The sequence below is a fragment of the Eptesicus fuscus genome, chromosome 13 (assembly GCF_027574615.1).
Source record: "Eptesicus fuscus isolate TK198812 chromosome 13, DD_ASM_mEF_20220401, whole genome shotgun sequence".
Taxonomy (NCBI): Eukaryota; Metazoa; Chordata; class Mammalia; order Chiroptera; family Vespertilionidae; genus Eptesicus; species Eptesicus fuscus.
This window is the reverse complement of record NC_072485.1, coordinates 13,868,085-13,891,348: the sequence shown is the minus strand read 5'-3', so window position 1 is coordinate 13,891,348 and position 23,264 is coordinate 13,868,085.

Genomic DNA, 23,264 nt, shown 5'->3' with positions numbered 1-23,264 from the left:
TGTAGTATAAAGCATGAAAAAACATTAATACAAAAGAGAAAACATTTTATATTGGCAACTCTAACAGCAGTTTTAAATTCTAAAGAAAGCTGTGAATAAACTACCCACTTAGAAATCATGCTATTCAGTCTGCTTGCAGGTAAATAATGGAAACATTCATGAAGAGAAGCATGAAGTTCATTAAAGTAAGGTATTATAATAGCTTGAAAAATGTTTTAAAATAAACAAATTAAACCTATACTTTTAAATCTCAATTTTGCCTAAAGGGTAAGAGAAAAGACATTTTAAAAAAACACCTCCTACCAGAAAGGGAAACTAAAAAAGCAATACTTACTATTCACAATTGCTTCAAAAAGAATAATATACCTAGGAATAAATTTAACTAAGGGTGTAAAAGACCTGTACTCAGAAAATTATAAGACACTAAAGAAAGAAATTGAAAAAGATACAAAGACAGTAAGTGGACCCATATACCGTGTTCCTGGATAAGAAGAAATAATATCATTAAAATGTCCATACTACCCAAAGCAATCTACAGATTCAACACAATTCCTATCAGGATACCATTGGCATATTTCACAAAACTAGAACAAATACTCCAAAAATTTATATAGAACCACAAACCCAAATAGCAACAGTGATCTTGAGAATGAAAAACAAAGTTGGAGGAATCATACTATCTGATATCAAACTATACTACAAGGCCATAGTAATCAAAATAGCATAGTACTGCCCAGCCAGTGTGGCTCACTGGTTGAGCATTGACCTATGAACCAGGGAATCATGGTTCGATTCCCAATCAGGGCGCATGCAGGAGGTAGCCAATCAATGATTCTCTCTCATCGTTGATATTTCTATCTCTCTCTCTCACTCTCTTCCTTCCTCTCTGAAATCAATAAAAATATATATTTTTTAAAAACAGCATGGAAAAAAACAACAACAGCATGGTACTGACATAAAACAGATATATAGATCAACTGGACAGAACAGAGAGCCCAGAAATAAACCCACACATTTATAGTCAATTAATATTCAACAAAGGAGGCAAGAACATACAATGAGCTAAAGATAGTCTATTCAATAAATGGTGTTGGGAAAATTGGACAGATACATGCAAAAAAATGAAACTAGACCACCTTCTTACACCACACACAAGAATAAACTCAAAATGGATTAAAGGCTTAAATGTTAGACTCAAACCCATAAAAATGCTAGAAGAAAGGATAGGCAGTAAAATTTCAGACATTTCTCATAGCAATATTTTTTCTGATATCTTTTCAAACAAGGAAAACAAATGAAAAAATAAGTGGGAGTACATAAAACTATAAAGTTCTTGCACAACAAAGGAAACCATTAACAAAATGAAAGACAACCCACTGAATGGGAGAACATATTCCCTAATGGTACATCTAATAAGGGGTTAATGTCCAAAATTTATAAAGAACTTATAAAATTCAACACCAAAAAAACAAATAATCCAATTTTTAAAAATGGGCAAAGGACCTGAATAGACACTTCTCCAAAGAGGACATACAGATGTGCAATAGATATATGAAAAGATTATCAATATCACTAATTATCAGAGACATGAAGTTAAAACCACAATGAGATATCTCCTCACACCTGTCAGAATGGCTATCATCAATAAGTCAACAAACAACTAGTGCTGGCAAGGATGTGGAGAAAAGCAAACCCTTGTGCATTGCTGTTGGGAATGCAGATTGGTGTAGCCACTGTGGAAAACAGTATGAGTTACCTCAAAAAATTAAAAATAAAACTGCCTTATGACCCAGAGATTCTTCTTCTGGGAATTAATCAGAAGAAACAAACAAACAAAAAAAAAAACTAATTCAAAAGAATATATACACCCCTATGTTCATTGCAGCATTATTTACAATAGCCAAGATTTGGAAGTAGCTCAAGTATCCATCAGTAGATGAGTGGATAAAACAGCTATGATACATTTACATAATGGAATACTCTCAGTCATAAAAAAGGAAGGAAATCTTACTTTTTGGGGCTACATGGATGGGCCTGGAGAACATGCTACGTGAAATAAGCCACTCAGAGAAAAACAGGTACCATATAGATTTCACTCATATGTGGAATCTAATGAAAAACCTGAACTAACAAGCAAAACAGAGATAGATTCATACATACTAGTAGAGGGCATGTAGACAGCACTGGTGGAGGGGTTTGGGGGAGAGGTGGAGGAATTGAGCAAAAAATAAAAACAGAGAAAGAATTCATTGACACAGGCAACAGTGCAGTGATTGAAGAGAGGATGGGATGAGTAGAAGTAGAGAGGGGTATAGGGGTGATAAATGGTGATGGGGGAAAAATAAAAGAAAATAAAGAAAAAATCATTCAAATTGACCATTTATGGTGAAAAATCCCAATACCAACTAGATATGTCATCAGGCATTTTCCCCTAAATTTTAAATAAGGAACCTTTAACTAACTAAAATGTTTTTAATCCCATAGATAAGAATGTATATAAAATTGCTCTCACTGTCCATCCACACTAAGACCCTGGCACTCATCTTTGACTATTCCTTTCTTTCATGCTCCACATCTGACCAGTAACAAAGGTTTAATGACCTACCTTTAATGGTCTCTTCTTTTAACCCCACCCTCCTACACTCAACATCTCTTTCCAGGACCTTACTAACTGATCATCTAGGTTCCTGTGCAGCACCAGTCTAGTCCATTCTCTGGATCCCTATCAAAGTGACTTGACTGACATCACACAACTGAAACCATGACTTCACTGTTACACTCAATCCCCTAGCTTGGCTTTGCACCATCTTGTCCTTGCCCACCTCACCAGCTTCATTTCTCAACACACCACTCCATCACCACTCACACCATTTACATTCTAATCACACCAAACTTCAGATTCTCTCCCAAATGTTGCCTACAGTTTATATTCCTGGGTTTCAAAAAATTATGGCTACTATGGATATTTTTTTTGCAAATATTTTCCTTCTCTTTATATCATGTTCTCTCAATCTCAATATAAGCTTCAGGAGAGCAGGGAGCTGGTTTTCCTGGACTGACTGCCTTATCCCAAGTCCCAGAACAGTGCCTGATTCACAGTAAATGTGTGGAGAGTTTTCTAAAGCTGGGCCTAATATTAGTGCACATCAGCTCCATTCATATTTCTTTGTCTAGAACTCAGCCAGACTCATGATCATATCTAACTTCAAGGCACACTGGGACATATAGTAAAGTGTGCACCCAATGAGAAACAATAGACTTGGATGAGCAGCCAGCAGTCTCAGCCATACCAGATAATTGTCATATAAATATAATGTCAACAAAAAACAAATCCAAATGTGCACAAGTCAAAGAAGAAAAGCTGCTTGTTCTTGAAATGAAAACTTACTAGAAGCTGAATGTAAGCCAACTAGAAGATAAATGCAGAAATAAATTGATAATGAACATTAAATAAGAGAACCATTAGGTGTCTAGATGTTTCAGGAGTGATTGCATCAATCTTTTATATATGTAATTACAGTACTCTTTAAACTATTTCATAACATTCCTTTTTAAGAAGCTAGTGTAATATTGATGCCAAAAGATTGCACACACAAAAATCTATAGGCTAATGTTACTTATGAAATAATGCAATAGTCCTAAATAAAATATCAATAAATAGAATAAACAAAACATTGAAAGAATAAATCATCATCTCTAAGTGGCATTAACTCAAAGAATGTGAGAATGTTCAATATTAGAAATCTCTTTATATAAATCACCATAATAATAAGTCTAAAAAGAAAGATTACATTATTATCTGCATAGACAAAAAGGCATTTCATACAATACCTAATCCATTCCTCATACATAAATACTTCCTGCTCTGCTAATCCCTATATGTAATAAATCAATTAAAAAATTATATGGTAGGATTCAAAAATGGTGGCAGAGTAAGTGGAAGCTACAGTGACACAATCCCAGAACCAAACTGGAATTAATAGCTAAAATACAGAAAAACCATCCTTAGTAATCAACTGAAGACTAGCAAGAGAGAACCCTGGTAACCAATGACAGAATGTGGAAACCACATAGAGATTGGTAGGAAGTGCAGAGGTGCTAAAGAGCTGGTTAGGTTCCCATAAATAGCACCTAAAGTTCTGGAGGGATATCTCAGCTGTGAGGGGGAGAGGGAGCAGTTCCCACTGAGAACACTGGAGACTAAACCCCAAGCTGTGCCCACCAGCCCAGGGCACCATAACTGAAAAAGGTGCCCACATAACATCTGGCTGTAAAAAGCAACAGGGTTGCTGTCTATTAGGGAGAGCTGACTCAAAATGCAGGCACCCTCTTAAAGGGCCAACAGATAAAATTTCATGTGCATCCACTCACTTTGCACTCCAGCAGAGAGAGGGCAGAGTGGACTAGAGCTGTGTGAGCAGAAGCCAGGATTGGGGGCTCTAAGGTTAGAGCTCAGAAGGCAGACACCCTGGTTTCCTGTGCTGAGTTATTTCTTCATACTGCAGAGGACATCCTCTTCATGCAGACCTTTACCATCCAGGCAACTTTTTCCTAGGGGGGAAATCCCTTGCCCCATCCTGTGGATTTCCTGAGGCCCATTAAGAGATTGAGAATAACAATCAGCCTTCAGGCAGAAACAATTGACCCACCCTATTGAAAAACCTCTCATCCCACCCTGAGGTCAATACCCTGAGGCTAATCAACACTGAATGACAACCAGACTGAAGGGGGGGAGGGGCTCTCTGGAGGCTTTCAGTCTTTGCCTGATCTAATCCCCAGTCTGGAGCTAGGAAAAGCAAACCTTGGAGCACATTTTAGTCCTTTCCAGAGCAAGCAAAGCTGTGGATTGCTGATAGCTCCAAACACGGGACTCAGAGCCAGTCAGAAACAGTGTCTGACAGTGTCCTGCACTAGAGATTGGGAGTCATAGCAGATCTATCTAATATATAGACACAAACAAACAGGCAGCCAAAATGGAGAGACAAAGAAAAATAAAAAGCCCCAAATGAAAGAACAAGAGAATTCTCCAGAAGAAGAGATAAATGAAATGGAGATAAGAAATTTATCGGATATAAAGTTCATAATAATGATGGCAAGAATGCTCAACAGTATGAGAAAAGATATAGTCAGAAATATAGAATGACACAGCACTAATAAAGAACACATTGAAAGGAATACACAGCAGATTAGGGGAAGCTAAGGATCAGATCAACAAAATAGAAGACAGGGTAGAGAAAATCACTCAGAGAAACAAAAAGAAAAAACAATTATAAAACAGGAGGACAGCTTAAGGGAGTGGTGGGACAACATGAAATATAACACTATTTGTATAAAAGAAGTTGCAGAAGGGAAAGAAAGTAAGCAAGGGATAGAGAACCTGTTTGAAGAAATAACAGCAGAAAATTTCCTAACCTGGCAAAAGAAAAAGTCACACAAATTCAGGAAGCACAGAGACTCCCAATCAAGAAGAACTCAAACAGGCCCACACCCAGACACATCATAATTAAAATGCCAAAAAGTAAAGACAGAGAATCTTAAAGGCAGCAGAAAAAAATAAAAAGAAAAGCAATTTGTTACCTACAAAGGAGCTCCCATAAGGCTTCAGCTGATTTTTCATCAGAAACTCTACAGGCCATTAGAAAAGGACATAAAGTATTCAAGGTAATGAAAAGCAAGGATCTGAAAACAAGATCGCTATATCCAGCAAGGCTATCATTCAAAATAGATATTGAAATAAGGAGCTTCCCAAACAAAAAATAGCCTAAACAAATTTATCACCACCAAACCAGCACTGCAAGAAATGCTAAAGGGATGGCTGTAATGAGAAGAAGAGACAGAGAGACTAGGCAAAAAGAATTGAAATGGCAATAAAAAATTACCTATCAATAATAATCTTAAATGTAATTGGATTAAATGATCCAATCAAAAGACATGGGGTTGCTGAATGGATACTAAAACATGACACAAATGTATGCTGTCAATAAGAGACCCACCTCAGAACAAAAGACTCACACAGGATGACAGAGAAGGGATAGAAAAAAGTTTTCCATGAAAATGGAAACAAAAAGCTTGGGTAGCAATATTCATAACTGACAATATAGACTTCAAAATGATGGCCATGAGAAAGCACAACAAAGGTCACTACATAATACTAAAGGGATCAATCCAACAAGAGGATATAACACTGGTAAACATATATGCACCCAATATAGGGAGCACCTACATATGTAAAAAACTTCTGAATGACTTTAAGGGAGAAATTAACAGCATTACAGTCATAGAGAGGACTTTAATATTCCACTGACTTCACTGGATAGATCATCCAGACAAAAATTAACAAAGAAACAGTCACTCTAATGATACATGGGATTAGATGGATTTAATTGACATTTATAGAACATTCCACCCCAAAGCTATTGGAGAATATACATTCTTCTCAAGTGCACATTAGGGGACAGAACAAGTCTCTACAAATTCAAGAAGACTGAAATAATATTAAGCATCTTCTCAGATCATAATGGCATAAAATCATAAAGCAGCTACAGTAATAATACTCAAAAACCTTCAAACACATAGAGGCTAAATAGCATGTTATTAAACAAACAATGGGTTACCAATGAGATCAAGAAAGAAATCAAAAACTTCTAGGAAACAAATGAAAATGAACACACAACAACCCAAAGTCTCTAGGACACAGCAAAAGTAGTCCTGAAAGGAAAGTTCATAGCAAAACAAACAAAAAAGAAAAAAAAATAATAAATTATTTAGCCCTATAACTTAAAGAATTAGAGAGAGAACAACAAGAAAAGCCCAGAATATGTAGAAGGAAGGAAATAATAGATTAGAGCAGAAATAAATTACATAGAGACTAAAAAAAAAAAAATACAAAATGTCAATAAAACCAAGAGCTGGTTCATTGAAAAGATAAATAAAATTGATGAACCTTTAGCAAGACTTATCAAGAAGCAAAGAGAGAGGACCCAAATAAATAAAATCAGAAATGAAAGTGACGAATTAACAACTGACACCACAGAAATACAAAGAATTTTAAGAAAATGCTATGAACAACTATATCCTAACAAGTTGAGACAACGTGGATGAAATGGATAAACTCCTAGAAAAATACAATCTTCCAAAACTCAATCAGGAAGAATAAAAAAACCTGAAAAGGCTGATAACTACTGATGAAATGGAAGCAATAATAAAAGAGCTTTCAGCAAACAAAAGCCCTAGTCCAAATGGATACACAGGGGGAGTTTTACCAAACATTCAAAGAAGAACTAACACTTGTCCTCCTCAAACTATTCCAAAAAATCCAAGAGGAAGGAACACTTTCAAGCTCTTTTTATGAGGTCACCATTATCCTAATTCCAAAAACAGATATAGACACTACAAAGAAAGAGAATTACAGGACAATATTCCTGATGAACATAGATGCTAAAATCCTCAACAAAATTCTAGCAAATCAGATCCAGCAATATATTAGAAAGATCATTCACCATGATCGAGTGGGATTTTTCAGGGAAGTAAGGCTGGTATAATATTCACAAATCAATAACTGTGATACATCACATAAACAGATTGCAAGACAAAAATCATATGATCATACCAATTGATGCAGAAAAAGCATTCAACAAAATACAACACCTATCCTATCTAATAAAAGAGAAACATGTGGCCAAAACCAGTTTGGCTCAGTGGATAGAGCGTCGGCCTGCAGACTCAAAGGTCCCAGGTTCGATTCCAGTCAAGGGCATGTACCTTAGTTGCGGGCACATCCCCAGTAGGGGTTGTGCAAGAGGCAGCTGATCAGTGTTTCTCTTTCATCGATGTTTCTAACTCTCTATCCCTCTCTCTTCCTCTCTGTAAAAAGTCAATAAAATATATTTTAAAAAAAAGAAACATGCGAATCGACCATACCTCCACTACACCAAGCCATGCCCACCAGCCACGCCCTCCAGCCACACCCACCAGCCAATCAGGAGCAAATATGCAAATTAACTCAACCAAGATGGCAGTTAATTTGCATATCCGGGTGCAGAGTGAAGACTGAAGACAGCGTAGAAGGAAGCCAAGTGCTGTAGAAGGGAGCGAAGCTGCAGAGAAGCAAGCAGGGTGGCAGAGACTGGAGGGAAGCAGGTGGGGTTGTGGAGAAGGGAGGGAAGTAGGCGGACGGGGGGAGAAGAGAGGGAAGCAGGCAGGGCTTCGGAGAAGGGAGGGAAGCAGGCGGGGCTGTGGAGACCGCTGCAGGAAGCCCTATTGCAGGAATCTTCCTGCAATGGGCCTCTAGTTTTTAATAAAAACTCTTAGCAAAGTGGGAACATAGGAATCATACCTCAACATAACAAAGGCCACATATGACAAACCTACAGCCAAATCATACTCAATGGGCAAAAACTAAAACCATTTCCCCTAAGAACAGGAATAATACTGGGATGTCCGCTTTCACCACTCTTTTCAACATAGTCCTAGAAGTCCTAGCCACAGTGATCACACAAGAAGAAAACATAAAAGGCATCCAAATTGGGAAAGAAGTAAAACATTATTCACAGATGACATCTTATTGTACATTGAAAACCCTAAAGATTCCACCAAAAAGCTACTAGATTTTATAAATGAATTCAGCAATGTAGTGGGATTAACACCCAGAAAGTGATGGTATTTTTTTTATAGCAATAATAAATTCTTAGAAACAGAAACTAAACAAATAACCCATTTACCATTGCAACAAAAAAGTTAAGATACTTAGCAATAAAGTTAACCAAGGAGGTAAAGACTTGTATTCAGAAAACGACAGGACATTGGGAAAAAAGATAGAGGAAGATATAAACAAGTGGAAAAATATATGGTGTTCATGGATTGGTAGAATTAACATCATCAAAATGTCATACTGTGCAAAGCAATCTATAGATTCAATGCAATCCCTATTGAAATACCAATGCCATATTTCACAGATCTAGAACAAACACTCCAAAATTTATATGGAACCAAAGAAGGCCCCAAATAACCACAGCAACCTTGAAATAGAGGAACAAAGTTGGAGAGATAACAATACCAGATATCAAGTTATACTGCAAAGTCACTGTAATCAAGAACAGGCATATAGAACAATGGAGCAACAGAGAACCCAGAAATAGACCCCAGCCATTAGGCTCAATTAATATTTGACAAAAGAGGCAGAACATAAAATGGATTCAAGACTGTCTCTTCAATAAATGGTGTTGGGAAAATTGGACAGATACACGCAAAAAAATAAATAAATAAAATAAAACTAGACCATCAACTTACACCATACACAAGAATAAACTCAAAATGGATAAAAGACTTAAACGTAAGTCGTGAAACCATAAAAATCCTAGAAGAAACCAGAGGTACCAAAATCTCAGGCATATCTCATAGAAATATATTTGTGAATACATCTCCTACTGCAAGGGAAATGAAGGAGAAAATAAACAAATGGGACTACATGAAAATAAAAACCATCTGCACAGCAAAAGAACCCATCAACAAAATGAAAAGCGAGCCCACTGTATCATTGGCAAATATGGGAGAACATATTTGCCAATGATACATATAATAAAGTGTTGATGTCCAAAATATATAAAGAACTCATAAAACTTAACAAAGGAAGACAATCCAATTAAAAAATGGACAAAGGACCTAAATAAACACATATCCAAAGCAGACATACAGATAGCCAAGAGACAAGAAAAAATGTTCAAAGTCACTGATCATTAGAGAGATGCAAATTAAAATGACAATGAGGTATCACCTCACACCTGTCAAAATGGCTACCATCAGCAAATCAATAAATGACAAGTGATGGTGACGATGTGGAGAAAAGAGGACCCTAGTACTGCAGACTGGTGCAGCCATTATAGAAAACAGTATGGAGTTTCCTCAAAAACTTAAATATGGAACTGCCATTTGACCCAGTGATCCCACTTCTAGGAATATATCCTAAGAAACTCAAAACACCAACCACAATGAATATATGCACCCCTATGTTCATAGCAGCATAATTTACAATAGATAAGATCTGGAAACAGCCCAAGTTCCCATCAGTAGATGAGTAGATAAAAAAAAAAAAAAAAGCTGTAGTACATTTACTCCATGAAATACTATGCAGCACTAAAAAAGAAGGATTTCTTACCCTTTGAGACAGCATGGAGGGACCTGGAGAGTATTATGCTAAGCAATATAAGCCAGTCTGAGAAAGACAAGTGTCATATGATCACACTTATATGTGGGATCTAATGAACAAAGTAAACGGATGAACAAAATAGATCCATAAACATAGAAGCATGGAACAGCCTGTCAAATCTCATAGGGAAGGTGGGAGTGGGTGGGTGAGTGGGAAAAGATCAACCAAAGAACTTGTATGCATATAATCATAACTTATGGACAGAGACAATAGGGTGATGAAGGCCTAGGGTGGGGGCCAGAGGCAGGGGAGGGAAAGAGGGGCTAGAAGGGATTGATGGGGGAAAAAGGAGACATATGTAATACTTTAAACAATAAAGATTTTTAAAACAACTATATGGTTATGTAACTTAGAAAACTGGGAAAATCTATTGAAAATCTAATCTAATAATAGAGAAATATGCAAATTTGCCAGGATGCCATAACGTCACCACCGATCTACAAGCTACAAGTGGTGGAGAGCTACAGGAGGGTGGGGCAGCGAGCTATGAGCAGCAGAGAGCTACCAGAGGCGGTGGGCGGGGTGGCCAGCTGAAGCAAGGGGTAGCGAGCTACTCGCACATGGATTCGTGTGCAGGGCTACTAGTATATTATAATAACATAGTTTAGCTAACTTAATATGAAATTAATGTACAAAAATTAATGTTTATTCTATATACAAAACAAAATGAGTTAGAAAAAATCTTATTTGCCCTAGCTGGTTTGGCTCAAGTGGTTAGAGCGTCAGACTGTGGACTGAAGGGTCCCAGGTTTGATTCCAGTCAAGGGCACATGCCCGAGTTGCGGGTTCGATCCCCAGTAGGGGGCGTAAAGGAGGCAGCCAATCAATGATTCTCTCTCATCATTGTTGTTTCCATCTCTCTCCTCTCTCCCTTCCTCTCTGAAATCAATAAAAATATATGTTTTTTTAAAAAAGAAAAGATCTTATTTAAACAGCAGCTAAAAGAATAAAGGACCTAATAAATTTAATAAGAGCCTGGCTGGTGTTGCTCAGTGGTTGAGTGTGGACCTAACAACCAGGAGGTCATGGTTTTATTCCCAATCAGGGCACATGCCTGGGCTCAATCCCCAGTATGGGGCATGTAGTATGCAGCCAACCAATGATTCTCTCTCATCATTGATGTTTCTATCATTCTGTCTCTATCCCTTCCTCTCTCAGAAAAGAAAAAGAATTACAGGCCAATATCCCTGATGAACATAGACACTAAAGTCCTCAACAAAATTTTAGCAAATTGGATCCAGCAATACGTTTAAAATATCATACACCAGGATCAAGTGGGGCTTATTCCAGGGATGCAAGGTTGGTACAATATTCACAAATCAATAAACATGATACACCACATAAACAAACTGAGAGACAAAAATCACATGATCATACCAATTGAAGAAGAAAAAGCATTCAACAAAATCCAACACCTGTCAGAATGGCTATCATCAACAAATCAACAAATGACAAGTGCTGGTGAGGATGCAGAGAAAAAGGAACCCTGTGCACTGCTGATGGGAATGCAGACTGGTGGAGCCACTGTGGAAAACAGTATGGAGTTTCCTCAAAAAATTAAAAATGGAACTCCCATTTGACCCAATAATCCCACTTCTAGGAATATATTCCAAGAAATCAGAAACACCAATCAGAAAGGATATATGCACCCCTATGTTCATAGCAGCACAATTTACAATAGCTAAGATTTGGAAACAGCCTAAGTGGCCATCAGCAGATGAGTGGATTAAAAACCAGTAGTACATCTACACAATGAAATACTACGCTGCTGTAAAAAAGAAAGAACTCTTACCATTCGCAACAGGGATGGACGTGGAGAGCATTATGCTGAGCGAAATAAGCCAGTCAGAGAAGGATAAATATCACATGATCTCACTCATTTGTGGAATTAATAAACAACATAAACTGATGAACAAAAATAAAACTAGAGGGAAAAATATTTTAGAATATAATAGAAGTAATCCTGTTATTTGCAGATTTTTAATATTTCCTACAACTTCTGTTGTGATATTATACTATGTTAGTACAGTTTTGGTAATATTATTATATTTAAAATCTTTTTTTCTTGAAATATTAATGTTTATTGCATGTAACATTATTATATTTTAAATTGTTTTTCTTGAAATATTAATATTTATTGCATGTAAATGGCTAATTATTTCACATCTACAATCTGGTAATAGATTTATTTTGTATACTGTAAAAAAAAATAAAGAGCCGAAACCGGTTTGGCTCAGTGGATAGAGCGTCGGCCTGCGGACTCAAGGGTCCCAGGTTCGATTCCGGTCAAGGTCATGTACCTTGGTTGCGGGTACATCCCCAGTGGGGGGTGTGCAAGAGGCAGCTGATCGATGTTTCTCTCTCATTGATGTTTCTAACTCTCTATCCCTCTCTCTTCCTCTCTGTAAAAAATCAATAAAATATATTTTAAAAAAAATAAAGAAAGAAAAAAAAAGAAAATCCCCCCCCCAAAAAAAAAAATTCAGTTACTGAAATATTGTGAATCATATGAATGCTTTATGTGGATTATTTTAAGATTGAAACATTATCTAATAGCTATGAGAGAGATGAGTGAGTACAGGTATACAACCATATTTTAGAGAAATTAATTAATGAAAGTTGCCTTTATTATGCCATTATTATTATGCCATAATTAATATTAGCTAAATATTAATTAATGAAGTTACTGTATAGATTTCAATGTGGTCTGGGATTGTTTTAGCATAAACTGTTTTTCTTTTGAAATATGAAATTTTTGTCATTAAAATAATAGTAAAAAATCTACTTAGAACCAATTATAGTCATAAGGGGAAGAACTTTCCCATATTAAAGGAAGAACATGCAGGGAGAGGGATTGCTTATTCAAAAGAAAGGACAAGTGAGTTGCCATCTATAAAACTGATAAAAATAATATACTTATTTCATTCCTTATTTATCCAAATTAATTCCAGAAGAATTAATGATTTAGATGTAAACATGCAATTTTAAAATCTCCAGAAGAACACATGAGATAAATTTTCATTATAATCTCAGAGAACATATGCCATGTCTATCCTCTTCACAGTTGGTATACCAGCAATCGAGCCTCTTAACAAATATTTGTTGAATTAGAATGAACTGAATACCAGATCTTAAAGGAGTAAGAGGCATATTCTGTAAAGTGTTCATGAAAGGTACAAATAAGAACCTTCTGCCAGAGTCTGTGGGGAAACATGGCAGTGCATCTAGTAGTAACCGCTTAAATAAATTTGGGGAAGAGACATACTCAGAGCCCCATCTGAGAGAAGTCAAGGGTTTCCTGACAGTGGAATGAGTCCTCAGCCAAAATCCACAGGATAGTGCCTGCCAGCTTCTTCATCAGGGAGCTCCTCCAGTCAGCACATCTGTCATCCTCAGCACCTGCCCAGCTGAGTTATAGCCACGAGACTTCCCATTCTGGCTCCCTGGCTGGCCTCCAAAAGGTTGCTCTTGGTGACTCCATCTGCCAGTAGTATAGAGTATGTCACACAGGCAGGCTTAGCCATGACTCTGCAAAGGAGAGCAGGCAAATGTGTGAAGGATGACCTGGAGCAAAGCTTCAAGTGGTGTGGCAAAGCTGTGCACTGCTGAGATACAGCAGCAGGCGTCAGACCAGCTCAGCAGGAAGTTATTAGGGTTGGGGCGGCTTGTTTTGAGCAAAGGAATCTGTCCAGTTGAGGCCTAGGCAGCTTTAATGATGGTGGCAGGCTTTGTACCACAGACGCTATACCCAATAAGCAAAGATGAGCTTCAAATGGTCTCAAGAGAGAAAGATCACAGATCCCAAACTGATCTTTTTCAACTCCCCTGGGAAAGTGATTATCATCAATCAGTGCTAACAACCTGAAAATAAAAAACTGCACAGCGTCTGTAGCAGATTTCAGATTTGCAGCAGAAGTCTTATGCTCGTGCTGAAACTCTAATCTTCTCTAGGAGGAAACTCTGCTGGAAATTTCCCCACAATACCAACAGCCCTTGCTCAATGTTCACCGTTTCTAACATTGGCACATAGATGAATCAGCCAGCAAGATTTTTATAAGGACCCACTATGAGCCCAAAATAGTACCAGTCCCTAATGAAGACTTGAAATTTTTAAAGGCACATACCTCAGTCTTCTATGAGCTTAGAAAATTTCATCATAAAAGTAAATTTAAGTCACATTAAATGTTTGGGCAACAATTAAACATAGAAGGATGGTAATCATAATTCTAGTGAACAGAAGCTCAGATAAAGGGGAAATACAAGTAGGGAAGTGATGTGATCTGGGCCTTGGAGGGAAGGGGGGTAGGATGGGTAGGCAGAAGGGAAAGGAAGAACATTGTGAGTGGGAGGAACAGAATGAGTAAGAGCTCAAAAATGGAGGAGAGCTGGCATGAAACGAAGGTCATAGCATCTGATGGAATTCATGAAGCTGTGTCTAGAGGGAAGATATTTGGTGATAATGATATTGCCTCAGGTTTTCTTTAAGTTGCCTATTCATTCCACCAAGCTAACTCCAAACTATGCCATTTGAAATGGTTTCTTGAAAATAACAGGCTGGACTATTACTTTGAGTCAAATGTTAGAGCTATGAGGGATCACAATACTTACCCAGACCATCACTTTATTTCAAGGATTCAGGAAGGTTGTCCTATAAGGCCATAGCTAGTTAGTGAGAGTTGCCAGGTCTCCAGATAACCTATTCATGGACCTTTTCCTCTAAGCAATATTTCTTCACATTTTAAGCCTGGGAGCTTTTCCTTCTGGTATTATTATTTCACTGAAGATTGTGCTCCTTAGGAGCAGGGATATCCATCAACTTATCTAGCACAAAGTAATTACTAAGCACAAACTCTATGCAAGGTATTGGGTCTAATATTATAAATGTTATAAAAATATGGGGTGGTGGGAGAGTAACAACCACGTTCTTGCTTGCATCCATAGTGCTGAATCTAAATGGGTAGTTTTATTCAAAAGCATGTATATTAACTCACTACTGTGTAGAATATGAGGATCTAAAGGAAGATAGAGGTGGAGGCAAAAATACATAGCATTTGTTGCAATATAATATGTTAAGTGAAATGACATCAGTGAGCTGTGGGTGCTGATAAACACTGAGGAGGGGTTATTAATCCAGCTTAAGTTTGGGGCAAGGGGTGGCCAGATGTCAGGGAGTCTTCAAAAACAAGTTAATATCTGAATTTGGTCTTAAAGAATAAATAGAAATTACCCAAGTGAAGAAAAGGGTATGAAGGAAACAGCAAGAGCAAAGGCATAGAAAAGCAAGACAACACAGTGTATTGAGAGAGCTAGAGCAGGTCAATATTGGTGAAACATGTTAGAGTCTAGCAGAGGAAAGAAGAAACTGTTGAGCAAGCCATGGGCCAGACCATCAGGGTCTCTGCATATCAGGTCACAGAACTTGATTTTTATCACAAAGGCTACAGGGACCATTAGGAAAACCTAAAGTAGAACAGTGACACAATTAGACAGAGCACATGGGTAATTGAGGGAGACAAGACTAGAAGCAAAGAGCCCAGTTAGTATCACATCAGGAAAGAGATGATGATGGAATAACAGTAGAGATTAAAAAAACAGAGGGACAAATTTAAAGAGTATTTTGGAAGCAAGTTTTATAGGATTTGGTATGTGAATACCTGGAGATGATTGAAAGAGAAAGATAATCAAGGATGATTCCTAGGTTTCTAATTTATGTAACTGCCACCACCAAAATAGAGACTTCTAGAAAAGGAAGACAAGTTCATTTTGAGGTGTACTGAGTTTGAGATATCTTTGAAACATCTGCTTGGGGATTCCTAGCCTACAGATAGATTAACAAACTTGAAGTTCAGAGGAGAGAACTGGGCAGGAGGTACAACTTTAAAGTCACCAACCTGTGAGTAGTAGATAAAGTTATGAAAGTAGATGAAAATGAAGAAGATCTAGAATGAGAAAACATTTGAACTTAGAATGGAGCCCTAGGAAGCAGGAATATCAAGCTGTAGGGAAAGAAAGATGAACCAGTGAAGGAATGGTCAGAGAAGATTTCCAGGGACACACAGGAGAATACAGGAAAGCATGTCAATAGTTTCAATATAATACTGAGGTCAAATAAGGTAAATAGAGAGGTTTCCATAAACTTTGCAAGTAGGAACTTATTGGTGACTATAACAAGATCCCCTTCAAAAGGAGTGGTAGAAATGAAAGACAATTTGTAATGAGGTACAATTGCGAGGTGTGGAAATGAAGACTATGAATCATCAATTTGGGGGTAAAAAGAGGAGGAGAATTGGATGGTACCTTGAAGGGGATACAGTGTCAAAGAGAGTTTATTTTTTTTAAGATAATCTTGTTTATGGGATAATGAGAAGGACTCAGGTACCACAGAAGCTAAAGATAAAGGAAAAAGGGGAGAATAGCTGATCAAATTAGTTACCAGAAGTGGTAAGATGAGAAAGAACCAAAGAGATTGCCCTTAAGTTACACTAAGAATAATTTTTTGAAGTTGAAAAAAAAATGATAAAGATAAATCTGGATACAGATATATTTGTATATGGGGCAAGTAAGCAGGAAGTTTACAGACAAATATACTTGATTTAAGCTTTCTTATTGAAATAGGAAGCAAATTTATCAACTAAGAGGCAGAGAGGACAACATGATATGGAGACATTGTAGTTTCTTACAGTCCCCATAACACTTGCTACAAATCAAATAGATGAGAAAGGAAGAGTAAATGGAAAATAAAATAAGCTTACTAGTTATTGTATAGGAATTAACTTGGGATATGATTATGTGTGCTTGGAAGCTGGCAAATCAAGTAGTAAAAGCTAAGTATATTTAAATCTATAAAAATAACATTAATATAATACTGATGTCTAAAATTGAAACATGGAGTAGACAGTGGAGAAAAGAGGAAATGGTTACTAGTTAACCTTAGTACTGGTCATAGTAGAAAATCAATAGGTTATATATCTAAAGAAGAGGTGACTAAAAGTATTTAACAAAGATAGAAATGTGTCTGTTTTAACAAAAATTAAAACTTTGAAATAACAAAAGAAACATCAATAGAAGGCAAAAAACAAACAAACATAAGTTTAAAGTGAAAACAACATGAAACAATACCAAATATGCCCATCCTGTCCATAAATGCAAGTGCGTTTAACTCACCTAATAAAAAAGTTATTATCACACTGGTTTCTTTTAGTCCCACATGAATTGAATGAATATAGATCTAAACAACCAATAAGGAAGATCTTACTGATATGTATTGAACCCTGTTTTCTAATAATAGAGAAGACACCTTCTTTAAGAGAGTACATGGGCCCTGGCCAGCTGGCTCAGTTGGTGGGAACATCACCCCACCCACCAGAGGGTTACAGGCTCAATTCCCAGTCAGGCCACATACCTGGGTAGCTGGTTTGATACCTGGGGTTCATGGCGGGGGAGATGGGGGGGAGCTGATTGATGTTTCTCCCTTCCTCTCTCTCTAAAATAAATGAAAACATGTCCTCAGATGAAGATTTAAAAAAGAGAGAGAGAGAGTACATAGAGCATTTACAAAACTTAACAAAATATTAGGCCACAAAGGAAGTTATAATACATTTTTTAAATGTAAACTATATTTTATTGACCAAAGGGCAATAAAATTAAAAATGAGTAAGATCTTTTAAAAGTCCTCCTACTTGGAAATGTAAACAAACACACAAAAACTCATTCAAATCTCATGTCAAGGAGAAAATATAAAAAATGATTGCAGAATTTCCAGAAGGCAACAATAAGTAAAATGCAATATATTGGTCTAGGAAATACAGGTAACATAAATGCTCAAGTAAAAATTCATAACTTTATCAATAGAAATGAAAAATATGGGTTAAACACTCAATTCCAAAAGTGAGAAAAATAACAACAAAGACTATCAAAAGAAAGCAGAATAAAAGAATCTTACCTAATAATAGACAAACATGTAAATTGACTGTACCTCCACTACACCCACAGAGTGAGTATACAAATTAGAAGGCCAAAGAATGGTCAGGTGGGACAGGACGCCTACTATGAGAGGGAGGGTGGGGGGCGAAGGAATCTACAGGAGCAGAGTGCCAGAGTGAAGACAAGACTGCACACGAAGACGAAGATGGCAGACTCCAGCCTGAGTCTGCAGCAAGGACAAAGAAGGCAGACTTTGGCCAGAGCGAAGGCCTTGGTCCTGGGTGCCAGAGGAAAAACGGTGCTGGAAGCCAAGGGAAGGAAGGCCTATTGCACGAATCTCTTCATGCAATAGGCCTCTAGTTACTAAATATAAAAGTAGAAATAACTGATAGAGAAAACAGAAATAATATAGCATTAATAAGTAAATAATCTTTTCCTTTGAAAACATTAATAAAATGAAAAAATCTATAATTACTTTTTAATAAATAGGTAGGAAACACAAATATACAAAATAAACATAATAAAGAAAAATACAACCACCAAAATAAGGAATTTTTTAAAAAACCTATGCAATTATATTGGCATAAGTCTTTGCAAATACAGGGGTGGGTAAAAGTAGGTTTATAGTTGTGAGTATATGAAACAGAGTTTATTCTTGTATTATTATTATTATTTATTTATTATTGTATTGTTTATTTGTACAATTGTAATCCTACTTTTGCTTATTCCTGCATTTGAAAACCTAGATGGAGTAGGTAACTTCAGTCAAAATAAAATGTTGAGGTAGAAAATTCCAAATAGACTGATTACCATACAGGTAACTGAGAGAGTTTTCAAAAAGCTACTCTTTAAACCAGCACCAGGAACAGATGGTTTTATAGTGGAATGCCACCAGAAAATATACTCTGATTGCTATGTAAATTGCTCAAGATCATAGAAAAGGAAGAAATATCATTCAAAAATGTTCTGTCAAATATAAAATATTCATTGACATAAAAGCCATAATAAAGACAGCTATATATTATTCTCACTTATAAAAATTAATGTAAAACTCATAAGTAAAATGTTAGGAATAGAATATTATGTCATATTGAAATAAAATACATCATGATCAAAGAGAATTTATTCTGGGAATTCAAGATGACTTCATAGGAGGAGATCCATTAATATAATTAATCTGTAGCAATAGGTCAAGTGAGAAATCATATGAACATCTCTCACAATACCAAAAAGCATTTGAAAAAATTCAACATTTATTTTTGATCAGACATACACAGTCGCACATACACACTCATTCACTAAGATAAGAATCAATTAACACATCTTCATAGGGAAACACTTAAGGCATTCCAATTAATGTAAGAAAAAATGCAAAGTTGCCCACCATATCCATTAATATTTAACATGATACTGGAAAAATTAGTCACTAAAATTAGAAAAGACAAAGCAATTAGGAATCAAAGCTAGAATCTATATTTAGATAATAAGTGTGCATATTAAGAAAACTCAAGTGAATCAATGAAAAAATTACTACAAAAATCAGAGGTTGTGGTAAATTAATAGGATATGAAATTAATATATGAAAATCAATAGCTTCCATATAGTATTCAAACACTGAAATGTTATGCCATATAAAGGAATAAAGGTTCCAGCTTAAAAAGGGAAACTACCTAGGAAAAATTTTAAACACTACTGAAAGATGAAAAAAATACACTTAAATAAATAGAAAAACATTCTCTGCTCTTTTATGGAAACTCAGTATCACTGGAGGGGTCAAACTTTCATAAAGAAGCAAACAGATAAATTCAAACTAAGAACATTTCTAAGGATGATTGCCTTCTTCTCTTCAATAAGTTAATGGTATGAGTTTAAAAAACAAAAAAGGAAGAAAGGAAGGGGTTCATGGAAAGGGCAGAGGGGGAAGGAGATCGATCTAGATCAAAGGAAATCTATGACACTATTCAACATAATTTGGGAGGCTTGTGTGGGATCCTAATTCAAACACCAACTTTAAAAAGAATTTTGATAGCCCTGGCTGCCAGACGTTGGGCATCATTTAATGCTGGTGGTCTTGATCCGGCATCTAGAAGGGTTCAGCAATCTGGAGACAGGGCTGTGCGTAGATTAAGCATCCAGAGACAAAAGATAATTTTGAAAGGCATATCGGGGGAGGCAGAGGAGCTTGGCTGAAGAAATCAAGTTCCCCTTGTCTCAGGACCCCTTGCTTTTTATTAACACAAATTGTGCTAAGGTAGGGTGGAGATATACACTTCAAAAGGTAGGGTTAACATACAGAAGCATTGTCAGATTGGGGAATAGCCTACGGCTATTCAGGTGTTTGGCCAGTAGGAGGCAATAACATGTAGATTAAAATGCCCTGAGCTGTCTGGCAGCAACCAATCAATTTATAGATCCCTTTCAGGTTTGGGGAAATGCCTTTAGCCATTCCCAACAGGTGACAACATATGTGACTCAGCCCTTGTTGAGTCCCCAAGTTCCATCAACCTTTTGATGAAACTCTTGCAATTATGACATGCTGGAACTGGCTTCCTGCATTGGCCAAGTGACTCAGTTGTTATTTGAGGCAATCAGTGCACATACCTAGGGTTGCAGTTCCAATCCCTGGTCAGGGAACATATTGGAGGCAACCAATTGATATCTCTCTCTCTCTCTCTCTCTCTCTCTCTCTCTCTCTCTCTCTCTCTCCCCTTCCTCTCTCTCTAAAAATAATAAAAACATATCCTCAGATGATGATTATTTTTTTTAATAATTGGGATAGTTGCTAACACCAAAGAATTATTTTTTATTTTGTTAGATGTGATAACAGCATTGTGGTTGTGTGAGAAAATTTTCAGAAATGTGTTCTTAAGCACATAGTCATAAAATAACACATTTACATTTTACTTTAAAATAATTCATCAGCCGAAACCAGTTTGGCTCAGTGGATAGAGTGTCAGCCTTCGGACTCAAGGGTCCCAGGTTCGATTCCGGTCAAGGGCATGTACCTTAGTTGCAGGCACATCCCCAGTGGGGGGTGTGCAAGAGGCAGCTGGTCGATGTTTCTCTCTCATCGATGTTTCTAACTCTCTATCCCTCTCTCTTCCTCTCTGTAAAAAATCAATAAAATATATTTTTTTAAAAGAATAATTCATCAAAGAAAGAGCCAAAGAAATAGAGATGAAGCAAATACGATAAAATCTTTATTGTATATGTATATAAATTTGTGGGGCTTTATTATAACTCTTTACTTTTATGTCTTTTAAAAATATTTATAATACAATTATTTTATTTTTTAAAAGAATAAGTGGGCTTAACAGTGGAGTGATCTGGAAGAGTTACTGAGGAAAATGGGAGTGGTTTGAAGAATAGCACAAAGGTCCACCTCAGGGTGAAGGTCCTGACTCGGGTAGGGCCAGTCTTCCTTGGTGTGGGAAAAGAAAAGATAGATAGGAGCCAGGAGGGAGGTTTTCCACCATGAGTGTGGGGAATAGAAAGGAGAATCAGATCCTGGCTAGGTAGCTCAGTTGGTTACAGCATCATACTAATACACCAAGGTTCTGGGTTCCATCCCCAGTAAGGGCACATACAAAAATCAACCAATGAGTGCATAAGTAAGTGGAAAAACAAATCAATGTTTCTCTCTCTCTCTCTCTCTCTCTCTCTCTCTCTCTCTCTCTCTCTCTCTCTCCCCCTCTCTCATCAATAAATAAATAAATAAGACAGAGGAGAATCAGAGCATTACACACCTTCCCAAAACCAAACATCCAATCACATACAGATCAAGCCAAACTCCAAGGACACCTGCTAGAAAATCTAAGATAAGCTTATCAGTAATAGGGAAACCAAGAAATGGGCATAGTGTGGGGCCTGCACAAGGAGCAGCTGAGGCTTATGCAGCCAGAAGTGGAATAAATCTCTCTTGCAAACTTGCACTGAGCTCTACACAGATCCTGTTTTTAGGCCTCCTTCTTCACTGCAGCTAACACTGCTCGCTCCCTTTTCTGGTCTCTGAGAACAATAGCTGTGTACCTAGTGCTGTATGTAATTAATAATGACATTGCTGACATTTATTCTAGTAGTTGCCTCATGGCAAGGTAAGCCTGGCTACACAGGGATTATGTTCTTGAATCCTTATAACAAACAAAGGAGTCTCAGCGATAGGAGGTCCAAGTGAGAGAACTCTGATGACCTGACTCCAGGGCTCAACCCCTTAAACAGGAAGCAGTCCCGTAATTATAGCCCTTAGTTTCAACCTCTCTCATTTTCTGTCTAAGAAAGTATTTCAGCACTCAAACAAGGAATGTTTTTAGGGATTACACTGTGAAAAATCCACGTGAAATATAAATAATTCACAAATTTTAGGTCTTCAAATATTATTACTAGTAAATTACCTGTAAAATACCTTGCGACTCATTGTGCCACACGTGTAATAATACTGTGATTGAGAGCTGCACGACCAACATATTTATTCTCCAAAACACTTCTTAAATTTTTTCTACAATTAATTAAAGCCCTTAAATTTTCTAATTTATATCATTAATGAATGCCAGATATTCCCAGCAAATTATAATCTTAAGGGGAAGAATTACATTTTTAAAAAACTTTTCTTAAAAGTGTTTTAATTAAAAATATTTTTAAAACTCTCTAAAACATCTAGAACATGCCAAGAACAAAGAAATCACAAACATTTTCTGAGAGAATCAAACTACTACTGAAGTAAGAATAGTGAGAACAGGTAATATTAAGGTGGGTGCCGGAAACAAATCAGTTTTACTAAAAAGAGAGATGTTGACAGGAAGCCAGGAAGGCTGGTCAACAACCTTAATTGCTCTAACCACTCACCCTTTAGTTGAGATATTGTTAGCTGAAGCAGCTTCCACCTTTGTTTGTCCCATATAAGTTTCTGTTATTTCCTGCCTAAGGGCTACATGTATATTTCTGTTTATCTTGATTAAGATGTTTTCCCCAAAGCCTCAATAAAAGGGATGGCAGAGCCAGAGGAGTCGTGAGTTCTCCCACTAGAGGTGGACTACCGCCTGGCCCCCCATTTCGCCAAATTGAATTTCTCAAGTCTCCATTCATTTGTGTGCGGCCCTTCTCCAGAACCCGAACCCTGAACTGGAACCCTGGACCACGC